The following is a 13,593-nucleotide window of genomic DNA, read 5'->3' on the forward strand; positions in this document are numbered from 1 at the left end:
AACGTTGTCTTGCTATTAGGAAACACCTTGGACGTTTGAACCATCGAAGGGAGGCATACATACATTAATCTTTTAGAACCCCAGCTGAGGGGACAGACGGCAAATACACGGAGAGAACCACCAAGGAGAAAAATAGTATAACCTTTCATAGAATTCGGGGGCGGTTTACGTCTAGCAGCTTGTGAGCCAGTTCTAGCTACAGACCAGAAGCAAGAGTGCAGAAACCTTTGTGGAGACAGTTAAACCATATCTTTGAACCAAGAAGAGACATCCATCCGACTAACTCCTCGATCATATACAGTGTGGTAACTATAACCCGGTCTTATAGATCTATTGAATTGGATGTTGTTTGGGCAGAGGGAAGTCCTGAAATAGTTATGATTTTGTAAATAATAACTTGGATCAAAAACGTTAATTTCAACATAACTTGCGTGGGTGTGTTTAGTAGTTCCTATACGTAACATCATTATAGTACTGTTTGTGTATGTGTGTTTTTTTCTTGTAATAAATAGCCTTCAATAAGTGTTGTACTACGACTGGGCTGGGTTACTTTTTCACTGTGTTTTCCATGTGACTCCTCACGCCATTCCTGTTAACAAAGTATACACCACCACCAACTGGTGTTCCAGTTTGTGACACCCTCGCAGATAACATCAACCGGGTTTGTGACAATCTATAATTTAGCAGAGAGATGTGGGAAAATGGACTTAAAGCATCAGTGGAGCAGAAATCTTTTTTTCTGGGATTAGTATAAACTTGCGCTCATCCAAAGCTAATGTGTATATCCTTACCAATCCAGGTCAACTCCCCCTGTGCTTTCTGCCTTATCTTGCCTCCTTGTCTGACAATGTCTCGGTTTTTAAAATTCTTGTTTTGAAATTAACCTGTAGCCTCGCCCCCTTCCCAACTCGTTATCTTTTTCCCTGCCCCACAACCCTCTGAGGTTGCTGCAAATCCCTAATTTTCATCGCTCCACCTTTTGGGAGCCGTTTCGCCAGCAACCAAGTCCTTAAATTCTTCCTGCCCCTCTCCACCTTTTCATTCTACTTTTTAAGATGCTCCTCAAGAGTTTATTAAGATTTAGATCAATTGTCCTGAAACTTTCCTTATGTGTCTTGATGTCAACTTTCATTTGATAGCGCTCCTGTGAAGCACCTTGGGGCATTTTTCTGAATTAGGAATCCAAGTCATTGTTTAGGTAGCTTTACTCTGCATCTCTGGACTTTTACTGGATTTTCACAGTAGCTTCATTGCAGTGTTAATGTAAGCCTACTAGTGACACTAATAAATAAACTTAAAGTTTAATGTTAAACATCTTCCTTTTGCTGTTTTTGTTTTACCAAGTTCGTAAAGGACTTTCAAAAGTCAGAGAATTGTACTTGGGTAAAATAAAATATGTCAAGTTAATCAAAAAAATGTTCTGGTATTTGAAATGTGGTGCTAAAGATTGATTTTTCTTCAGTTATGGCATCTGGGCCTTGCTGGCTAGGTCAGTATTTATTGCCTATCCTTAGTTGCCCTTGGGAAGAGAATGGTGAGCTGCCGCCTTGAACCGCCACAGTCCCTGAGGTCTAGATACAGTCACAGTGCCATTAGGGAGGGAGTTCCAGGATTTTGACCCAGCGACAGTGAAGGAACGGTGATATATTTCCAAACCAGGATGGTGAGTGACTTGGAGGGGAACTTCCAGGTGGTGGGGTTCCCAGTTATCTGCTGCCCTTGTCCTTCTAGATGGCAGCAGTCATGCGTCGATTGACAATGCATGTTTCTTCAGCATTAAGTCTTTGTTGAAGCATATAGCAGTTCGGTTATGTATTCCAGTTCTGTAACCATGGGCTTCCAGATTTTAGTTCAGTTTGTCAATGTTTTCAAAACTGTCACAGTATTGTCAGAAAGGTCCTATGGTCACAAGAAGTTTTAGATTCGGGGCAGATTTTCACACAGGTTGGTGCGTATTTGGAATGAGCTGCCAGAGGAGGTGGTAGAAGTGGGTACAGTTACAACATTTAAAAGATATTTGGACAGGTACGCGAATAGGAAAGGTTTAGAGGGATATGGGCCAAACGCAGGCAAATGGGATTAGTTCAGTTTAGGGAACCTGGTAGGCATGGACAGGTTGGGCCAAAGGGCCTGTTTCCGTGATGCATCATCTCTCTGACTATTTCAAATGTTTAGCTTTCCCCCCATCAGCCCCTACAGTTTTTCCAACTGAGAATGGCAATTGTCACTGTTAGTGGAGCCCACAGGTACCCAGAGTCTTCTGCCAATTAGCTTAAATGGCTTTTTGTCACGTTAAGTTGCAGTGATGTAGGTGGCCATTGTGCTGCAAAGAACTTACCGTGTATAGGAGTGCTTCTAGAGATTTGACTATTGTAGTTCTTCTGAAAGGTCATTTGCATGATCTGGTGACTGTACATGACCTGTGTATAATCAGTTTTAAACTGTAGGTTAAATATAAGCTTGAGCCCTTGCGCAATCTTAGCCAAGAAGACCTAGATTGCCTGCAATTTCACACACTGGTGATTTTGGCAATGATTTCTGAGTTGTGCGGTGAAACTAGTCAAAATTAGGAAACATTTCTACACGCAATTAAAATTCAATTTCAGCAAAAACAGGTTTGGGCAGGCAGGCTGGGCAAACAGAACCCGATTAAGGATGGCCGTACAATTTCAGATTGTGGAACGCACATGATGCCTTGCTGTGAAATGAAGATTGAGTTTTAGATCACAATACATGAGCATTTTTCTGAACAGGTTTCGCTCCTGAGGGACTCTGTGTACTGTTGTCAGGTTGCATTTCTCTCCTGCTATGATGTAAATGGTTTGACTGCAAATTCATATTTTTCATTTAAAGTTTCATTAAAAGTGGCAATCAGCACAAACGTGCTCTGCTTATATATTTATCTCAGCCCTTGTGCAATGGCAACAATTAGGTTCCAGATGTTTTTATGAACAAAAATGGCACACTTGTGAAGGATAATATTGTACAACATGCTAATTAGCATGTGGTCAATATCTTAATTGATTCCGAAATGATAACTGGACACTATGCAATTTTCTTTACAAGAGATTACATATGAATTAGGAACAGAAGTAGGCTTCCCAAGCCTGCTCCACCATTCAATGCAGTCGTGGCTGAACTGATTGCAGCCTCAACTCCACATTCCCACCTAACCCCGATTAGCCTTTCACCCTCTTATTAATCAAGAATCTATCTAGCTCTGCCTTAAAAATATTCAATGACTTTGCTTCCACTGCCTTTTTGAGGCGGTTCCAAAATTGGGCAGCATGGTGGTACAGTGGTTAGCACTGTTGCCTCACAGTGCGAGGGAGCCAGATTCAATTTCCGGCTTGGGTCACTGTCTGTGAGGAGTCTGCAAATTCTCCGTGTTTGCGTGGGTTTCCTCCGGGTGCTCTGGTTTCCTCCCACAGTCCAAAAGATGTGCTTGTACGATGCATTGGCCGTGCTAAATTCTCCTTCAGTGTACCCAAACAAGCGCTAGTGTGTGACAATGAGGGTTTTTCACAGTAACTTCATTGCAGTGTTAATGTAAGCCTACTTGTGACACAAATAAATAAACTTTAAAAAACCCTTAACCCTCTTGAGAGAAAAAAAATCTCTACTCATCTGTCTTAAATGAGCAACCCCTCATTTTTAAACAGTGGCTCCTAGTTCTAGATTTTCCAACAAGAGGAAACATCTCCACATCCACCCAAAGCCCCTCAGGATCTTAAAGGGTTCAATCGATTTGTCTCATTCTCAACTAATGGATACAAACCTAACCTCGCCAACCTTCTCTCCTGAGACAACCCACCTCTTATACAAACTAGGGTTGCATTCCCTAGGATCTTAAAGGGTGATTTGATCAAGATTTTGTTAAAAGGAACTGGCAACATTTTTCGATGCAATTTATGCTGGTGGGGTGGGGGGGGCGTAGGTCTAAGATGAAGGAGCATGTTTAAAAATTAGAGGCAGACCTTTCAGGAGTGAAATTAGGAAATGCCTCTATGTGCCAAACATAGTAGAAGTTTGGAACTCTCTTCCGCAAATGGTAATTGTTGATCAATAGTTAAGTCTTAAAACCGATTGATCGTTTTTTGTCAACCACGGGTGTTAAGGGACATGAGGTGAAGATGGGTATATTAAGCCAGGTCTCATATCATAGGAACATAGAAGTTAGGAGCAGGAGGAGACCATTCGGCCCTTCGAGCCTGCTCCACCATTCATCACGATCATGGCTGATCGTCCAACTCAATAGCCTAATCCTGCTTTCTCCCCATAATCCTTGATCCCATTCGCCCCAAGTGCTGTATCTAGCCACCTCTTCATAGAATCCCTACAGAAGGAGGCCATTCGGCCCATCAAGTCTGCACTGACCACAAACCCGCACTGACCACAAACCCACCCAGACCCTATTCCCACAACCCCTCATATTTACCCTCTGACAGGGTTAATTTAGCATAGCCAATCAACCTAACCCACACATTTTTGGATCATTTGAATACATTCAACATTTTGATATCAACTACTTCCTGTTGTAATGAATTCCACAGGCTCACCATTCTTTGGGTGAAGAAATGTCTCCTCATCTCCGTCCTAAATGGTCTACCCTGAATCCTCAGACTGTGACCCCTGATTTTGGACTCCCCCCACCATCAGGGACATCCTTCCTGCATCTACGCTGTCTAGACCTGTTAGAATTTTATAAGTCTCTATGAGATCCCCCCTCCCCCCCCCATTCACCTGAACCCCAGCGAAAACAATCCTAACCTAGTCAATCTCTCCTCATACATCAGTCCCGCCATCCCTGGAATCAGCCAGGTAAACCTTCGCTGCACTCCCTCGAGAGCAAGAACATCCTTCCTCAGTAAAGAAGACCAAAACTGTACACAATACTCTAGGTGTGGCCTCACCAAGGCCCTGTATAATTGCAACACATCCCTGCTCCTGTACTCAACCTCTCGCAATGAAGGCCAACATCCCATTTGCCTTCTGTACCGCCTGCTGCACCTGCATGCTTACCTTCAGCGACTGGTGCACAAGGACACCCAGGTCCCACTGCACACTCCCCTTTTCTAATTTACAGCCATTGGAGCCATTCATCTACAATCTTTTTGAATGTTAGTAGTGGCTTGAGTGGCTATGTTCCCAGTCTAATCGTATTATGGTGTTTTGGATAAAATTCAGAGGAGTGTAGTGTCTTATAAGCTCGGGATATGAATCAGAGAGGCAGAATTTCTTGTGCTTGTAAGCTTAGTAGAGGCTCCATGTTGACCATTTGGAAGCTTTGTTAAGGCTGACATTTTTTATGGCGGTAGAAGGGATTAAGGAGTGAAATATTGCGCAAGTGGATGAAAGTGGAGCACAAAAGTGAATCTTTGGACATGTGAAGACTCATTGTAAAGCTTATAACAGTAAATTTATTTCCTATAACCCGGCTCATGAAGACACAGGGTCTTCATAGAATCCCTACAGTGCAGAAGGAGGCCGTTCGGCCCATCAAGTCTGCACTGACAACAATCCCACCCAGGTCTTACTCCCCTATCTCCACGTATTCACCCTGCTAGTCCCCCTGACACTAAGTGGCAATTAAAATGGCCAATCTATCTGACCAGCACATCTTTGGAGTGTAGGAGGAAACCAGAGCACCCAGAGCAAACGCACTCAGACACAGGGAGAAGGTGCAAACTCCACACACACAGTGACCCAAGGCTGGAATTGAACCCGGATCCCTGGCGCTGTGAAGCAACAGTGCTGACCACTGTGCCGCCCTAAAGTGCTCACTTGCCTTCCCCTCAATGCGAACAAGCACACTTGCTGGAATGTTCTCCCAAACTGCCTGCACCTGATCTGTCCTAACAAGGGACAGCTCTTTAAAACATCATATGCGGGGTTAGTGAGCAAAATTAAAGGATGGACAAGCAGACAGGCAACATAGGAGAAAGTGCCAAAGTGGCCAACGCCCAGGTTCACAAAGGGTGACATCAGCAGGTTGCTGGATGTTGCAGAGGCGAGGGTGGCATGCTCTTCCCCCCCAGCAGGATACAGACCCAGGGCAGGTGACGGCAAAGTGGCCTGGTTGATGTGGATTACCAGTGTACTCACCTTGATGTCCACCTGAGTTGTTGATTTTGATTGTTCTGGTTACAATTCGTTGAATGATGAGCATTGGACAAAGCGGCCACCAGCAATCTGTATTATTTACTCTGCTGGCAATGAGCTCTGCAGCACAATCAGCACATTTTTGCTTCGTTAAAAAAACAGATCAGTTTCAAATAATAGCCCGATGGAAAATATGACAGTTAATAGTTCAAGGCTCAGGCTATTCATTTTCAACCCCTACTAACAACAGCTGATGAAATTTGATCTGGTCCCTCAAATAGATTTTCTAAAGTGAAATTGAGATACTGACAATTTTACTCTGGTCCCTATTCTTGGTTCAGTAGTTCATTAAGTTTATTGGCAGAATCAACCTCGGCAACATTGACAAAGGAAGATCCTAAAATTTGATTGAAGGGGGAAAACAGAGTATGTGATTAAAATTGCAGGGGACGTAGAAACGGACCACAGAATAAATTTGTGAAGAGAAAAAGATTAGTAAAGACAAATGTGGGTCCCTCACCATCTGAAGCCAGGGAAATAATAATGGAGAGCAAAGAAATGGCAGAAAAATTGAACATAGACTTTAGTTCTGTCTTCACAAAAGAGGGTACAAGTAATCTCGTGAGCGAGTAGAAACAAAGGAAATCAGTATTAGGAAGAAAATGGTGCTGGGGAAATTAATGGGGCTAAAGACTGATGGATCACCAGTCCCTGATAATCTACATCCGAGGGTATTAAAGGAAGTGGCCCTGGAAATATTGGGTGCATTGGTGGCCATCTTCCAAAATTCAATAGACTCTAAAGCAGTTCCTACAGATTGGAGGGTGGCAAATGTAACACCAATATTTAAAAAAGAAGGGAGAGAAAAAAGGGAGAATTACAGAGCAGTTATCCTGACATCAGCAGTGGGGAAAATGCAAATGCCTGTTGTAAAAGACATGATTACAGAATATTTGAAAAGCGTTAATGGGATTGGACAAAGCCAGCTTGGGTTTATGAAAGGCAAATCATGCTTACCAAATCTACTAGAGTTTTTTGAGGATGTAACTAGTACAAAAGATAAAACAATTCTAACCTAGTCAATCTCTCCTCATACACCAGTAAGGGAGAGCCAGAGGATGTGGTGTATTTGGACTTTCGGAAGGCTTTTGATAATGTCCCTCATATGAGGTTAGTGGGCAAAATTAAAGCACGTGGGATAGGAAGTGATGTATTGTCATGGGTCAGAAATTAGTTAACAGACAGGAAGCAACATTAGAATAAATAGGTTCTTTTTCGAATGGCAGCCAGTGACTAGGGGCAGATGCAATACCATGTGGCTAAATGTGAAGTTGTATGTGAAAAATAGAAAGGAAGAGTACTATTTAAATGGTGATATATTGGGAAGTGTAGAGGTACAAAGGGATCTGGGTGTCCTTGTACACCAGTCGATGAAAGTGGGGAGGCAGGCACAGTAAGCAATTAGGAAGGCAAATTATGCATTGGTTTCATTGCAAGAGAATTTGAGTTCGGAAGTAAGAATGTCTTAGTAAGGATGTCTTACCGCAGTTACAGTAAGAGTTTTAACAACACCAGGTTAAAGTCCAACAGGTTTATTTGGTAGCAAATGCCATTAGCTTTCGGAGCGCTGCTCCTTCGCCAGGTGGAGTGGATATCTGCTCTCAAACAGGGCATACAGGGACACAAAATCAAGTTACAGAATACTAATTAGAATGTGAGTCTCTACGGCCAACCAGGTCTTAAAGATACAGACAATGTGAGTGGAGGGAGCATTAAGCACAGGTTAAAGAGATGTGTATTGTCTCCAGACAGGACAGCCAGTGACATTCTGCAAGTGCAGGAGGCAAGCTGTGGGGGTTACTGATAGTGTGACATGAACCCAAGATCCCGGTTTAGGCCATCCTCATGTGTGCAGAACTTGGCTATCAGTTTCTGCTCAGCGACTCTGCGCTGTTGTGTGTCGTGAAGGCCGCCGTGGAGAACGCTTACCCGAAGATCAGAGGCTGAATGCCCGTGACCGCTGAAATGCTCCCCCACAGGAAGAGAACAGTCTTGCCTGGTGATTGTCGAGCGGTGTTCATTCATCCGTTGTCGTAGTGTCTGCATGGTTTCCCCAATGTACCATACCTCGGGACATCCTTTCCTGCAGCGTATCAGGTAGACAACATTGGCCGAGATGCAAGAGTAGGTACCATGCACCTGGTAGATGGTGTTCTCACGTGAGATGATGGCATCCGTGTCGATGATCCGGCACGTCTTGCAGAGGTTGCTGTGGCAGGGTTGTGTGGTGTCGTGGTCACTGTTCTCCTGAAGGCTGGGTAGTTTGTTGCGGACAATGGTCTGTTTGAGGTTGTGCGGTTGTTTGAAGGCAAGAAGTGGGGGTGTGGGCATGGCCTTGGCGAGATGTTCGTCTTCATCAATGACATGTTGAAGGCTCCGGAGGAGATGTCGTAGCTTCTCCGCTCCGGGGAAGTACTGGATGACGATGGGTACTCTGTCCACCATGTCCCGTGTTTGTCTTCTAAGGAGGTCGGTGCGGTTTTTCACTGTGGCGCGTAGGAAATGTCGATCGATGAGTCAAGCGCCATATCCTGTTCTTATGAGGGCATCTTTCAGCGTCTGGAGGTGTCTGTTGCGATCCTCCTCATCCGAGCAGATCCTGTGTATATGGAGGGCTTGTCCGTGGGGGATGGCTTCTTTAACGTGTTTAGGGTGGAAGCTGGAGAAGTGGAGCATCGTGAGGTTATCCGTGGGCTTGAGGTACAGTGAGGTGCTGAGGTGACCATCCTTAATGGAGATGCGTGTGTCCAAGAATGCAACCGATTCCGGAGAGTAGTCCATGGTGAGTCTGATGGTGGAATGGAACTTGTTGATGTCATCATATAGTTGTTTCAGTGATTGTTCACCATGAGTCCAAAGGAAGAAAATGTCATCGGCGTATCTAGTGTATAGCATCGGTTGAAGGTCCTGTGCGATGAAGAAGTCTTGTTCGAACCTGTGCATGAAGATGTTGGCATATTGAGGTGCGAAATTGGTCCCCTTGGCTGTTCCGTGTGTCTGGATGAAGAACTGGTTGTTGAAGGTGAAGACATTGTGGTCCAGATTACCGCAGTTATACAGGGCCTTGAGTATTGCATGCAGTTTTAGTCTTCCTACCTAAGAAAGTAGATACTTGCCACTGAGGGAGTGCAGCAGAGGTGCAGTAGGCTGATACCGCGGATGATAGGACTGTCCTATGAGGAGAGACTGTTTCGACTGGGCCTGTATTCACTGGGGCTTAGAAGGATGAGAAGATCTGGTTAAAACACATAAAATTCTAACAGGACTGGACAGACTAGATGGAGGGAGATTGTTTACCTTGGTTGGGTAATCTAGAAATGGTATTTGCTACCAAATAAACCTGTTGGATTTTAACCTGGTGTTGTTAAAACTCTTACTGTGTTTACCCCAGTCCAACGCCGCCATCTCCACATCATGGGTAATCTAGAACCAGGGACACAGTCTCAGGATATGGGGCAGACTATTTAGGACTGAGGTGAGGAAAGATTTCTCCACTCAAAGGGTAATGAACCTGTGGAATTCTCTACCACAGAAGGCTGTGGAATGTATTTTAGAAAGAGATAGAGGCCGACATTTTACTGCCCCACTCACCACAGGAATCGGAGCGGGTGAGGGGCAGACAGTGGGAAGGTCCATTGACCTCGGGCGGAATTTTATGGTTTCAGGACGAGTGAGGCCATAAAATCATGGCCAGAAAGCTTTTTAGATTTTAATGGTATCAAGGGATATGGGGAGAAAACGGGAATTTGCCAGTGAGATAGAGCTATTGAATGGCGGAGCAGGCTTGAAGGGCTAAATGGCTCTACTCCTAGCTCCTATGTTTCATTACAAGTAAGGTTGAAGAACATCAGAATTGACCCCATTTTGCCCAGCCCAGGTCCTACTGTTGGTAAGGTCCTACTTCCTGATAGATATGATTATGCTGTAGGTGTTAGGAGGAACGTTCCCCAATTTCGAATTGCAACCAGCGTTCGAAATATAAGTTCACTTTTTAACTGAAAGCAAAACTGTGCTAAGTTTTATCCTGACCTTGCACCTTCTGTTCAGAAGAACAACGATCGACCTTTAGATATACTGTTTAGGTCAAAATGTTACCTGGACCATTTATCATTGATACTTTCGGAACTGGCAGCAAACACTGCATTGCAATCAGCTTAGCATCCCGATGTTTCATATTATTGTCAATCCATAAAACCATACCAATTACATTTATATTTCATGATGTGGAGATGCCGGCATTGGACTGGGGTGGGCACAGTAAGAAGTCTCACAACACCCAGGTTAAAATCCAACAGGTTCATTTGGAATCACGAACTTTCGGAGCACTGCTCCTTCATCTGATGAGTGGAGAGGTAGGTTTCACAAACATGGCATATATAGACAAAGACCCAGCAAGATTATGTATCTTGCTGTGTCTTTGTCAATATATGCCGTGTTTATGAAACCTACCTCTCCACTAATCTGATGAAGGAGCAGTGCTCTGAAAGCTCATGATTCCAAATAAACCTGTATGATTTGCATTTCAGGCCGATGTATGACCTACAACAATGTATTTCCTTTAATTTCATCCACCAGGATTAAGGATTTTTGATGGGGATCACCAGTAACACTCATCGCGATATCTGTCTGAGTTGTTGCTTTTGATTGGAAACAATCTGTTTCTACAAGGGAATTTTCTGCTGCAGATTTTATTAATAAACTCTGCTGAACTATCACAGATAGGTTTTACAGGTCCTGAGAGAAGGCCACAAAAATGTGCAACTATTGATTTGGGAAAGATTTGTACTGATTATTTTCAATGTTCAGGAAATGTACTGATAACAACAAACAGAGAGCGAGGAACAGTACAGCACAGGAACAGGCCCTTCGGCCCTCCAAGCCTGCGCCAATCACGTTGTCCTATCTAAACCAACCGCTTGTATCCCTCTATTCCCTCTCTGTTCATTTGCCTATCAAGATAAGTCTTAAATGTCGCTAACATAACTGCCTCAACCACCTCACTTGGCAATGCATTCCAGGCCACTATCACTCTCTATGTAAAAAACTTCCCCGCACATCTCCACTGAATTTTCCCCCCTTATCTTGAACTTGTGCCCTCTTGTAATTGTCATTCTGCCCTGGGAAAAATCTTCCAACTGTTCACCCTATCCATACTCCTCATAATTTTATAAACTTCTATCAGGTCACCCCTCAGCCTCCGTCTTTCCAGAGAGAACAATCCCAGTTTATTCAACTAATGCCCTTCATACCAGGCAACATCCTCATAAACCCTTTCTGTACTCTTTCCAAAGCCTCCACATCCTCTGGTAGTGTGGTGACCAGAATTGTATACAGTATTCCAAATGTGGCCTAACCAATGTTTTATACAACTGTAATGTAATTTGCCAACTGTTATACTCAATGCCCTGTCCGATGAAGGTAAACATGCCGTATGCTTTCTTCACCACCTTTTCCACCTATGCTGCCACTTTTAAGGATCTGTGGACCTGTGCTCCCAGATCTCTATGTGTCTCTATGCTTCTGATGGTTCTGCCATTTATTTTATAGCTCCCACCTGAATTGAATGTGCCAAAATGCATCACCTCACATTTGTCCATAGAACATAGAACATAGAAAGCCACAGCACAAACAGGCCCTTCGGCCCTCAAGTTGCGCCGATCACATCCCCACCTCTAGGCCTATCTATAGCCCTCAATCCCATTAAATCCCATGTACTCATCCAGAAGTCTCTTAAAAGACCCCAACGAGTTTGCCTCCACCACCACCGACGTCAGCCGATTCCACTCACCCACCACCCTCTGAGTGAAAAACTTACCCCTGACATCTCCTCTGTACCTACCCCCCAGCACCTTAAACCTGTGTCCTCTCGTAGCAACCATTTCAGCCCTTGGAAATAGCCTCTGAGAGTCTACCCTATCCAGACCTCTCAACATCTTGTAAACCTCTATCAGGTCACCTCTCATCCTTCGTCTCTCCAGGGAGAAGAGACCAAGCTCCCTCAACCTATCCTCATAAGGCATGCCCCCCAATCCAGGCAACATCCTTGTAAATCTCCTCTGCACCCTTTCAATGGCTTCAACATCTTTCCTGTAATGAGGTGACCAGAACTGCGCGCAGTACTCCAAGTGGGGTCTAACCAGGGTCCTATAAAGCTGCAGCATTATCTCCCGACTCCTAAACTCAATCCCTCGATTAATGAAGGCCAGTACGCCGTACGCCTTCTTGACCGCATCCTCCATCTGCGAGGCCGATTTAAGAGTCCTATGGACCCGGACCCCAAGGTCCTTCTGATCCTCTACACTGCTAAGAATGGTACCCTTCATATTATACTGCTGCTTCATCCCATTGGATCTGCCAAAATGGATCACCACACACTTATCCGGGTTGAAGTCCATCTGCCACTTCTCCGCCCAGTCTTGCATTCTATCTATGTCTCGCTGCAACTTCTGACATCCCTCCAAACTATCCACAACACCACCTACCTTGGTGCCGTCAGCAAACTTACCAACCCATCCCTCCACTTCCTCATCCAGGTCATTTATGAAAATGACAAACAGCAAGGGTCCCAGAACAGATCCCTGGGGCACTCCACTGGTCACTGACCTCCATGCAGAGAAAGACCCCTCCACAGCCACTCTCTGCCTTCTGCAGGCAAGCCAGTTCTGGATCCACAAGGCAACAGCCCCTTGGATCCCATGCCCTCTCACTTTCTCAAGAAGTCTTGCATGGGGGACCTTATCGAACGCCTTGCTGAAGTCCATATAGACCACATCCACCGCTCTTCCTTCGTCAATGTGTTTGGTCACATTTTCAAAGAACTCAACCAGGCTCGTAAGGCACGACCTGCCCTTGACAAAGCCGTGCTGACTACTTTTGATCATACTAAACTTCTCTAGATGATCATAAATCCTGTCTCTCAGGATCCTCTCCATCAACTTACCAACCACTGAGGTTAGACTCACCGGTCGGTAATTTCCCGGGCTGTCCCTGTTCCCTTTCTTGAATATAGGGACCACATCTGCAATCCTCCAATCCTCCGGAACCTCTCCCGTCTCCATCGACGATGCAAAGATCATCGCCAAAGGCTCCGCAATCTCCTCCCTCGCCTCCCACAGTAACCTGGGGTACATCCCATCCGGTCCCGGCGACTTACCAACCTTGATGCCATTCAATAGTTCCAACACATCCTCTTTCTTTATGTCCACATGCTCGATCCTTTCTGTCCACCGCAAACCAGCAGTACAACCACCCAGATCCCTTTCCACCGTGAATACCGAGGTAAAGTATTCATTAAGCAGCTCCGCCATTTCTAACGGTTCCGCACAAACTTTTCCCCCTTCACCTTTTAAGGGTCCTATGCCTTCACATCTCATCCTTTTACTCTTGACATATTTGTAGAAAGCCTTGGGATTCTCCTTAATCTTACCCGCC

This window comes from Mustelus asterias, chromosome 6, assembly GCF_964213995.1.
Source record: "Mustelus asterias chromosome 6, sMusAst1.hap1.1, whole genome shotgun sequence".
NCBI lineage: Eukaryota > Metazoa > Chordata > Chondrichthyes > Carcharhiniformes > Triakidae > Mustelus > Mustelus asterias.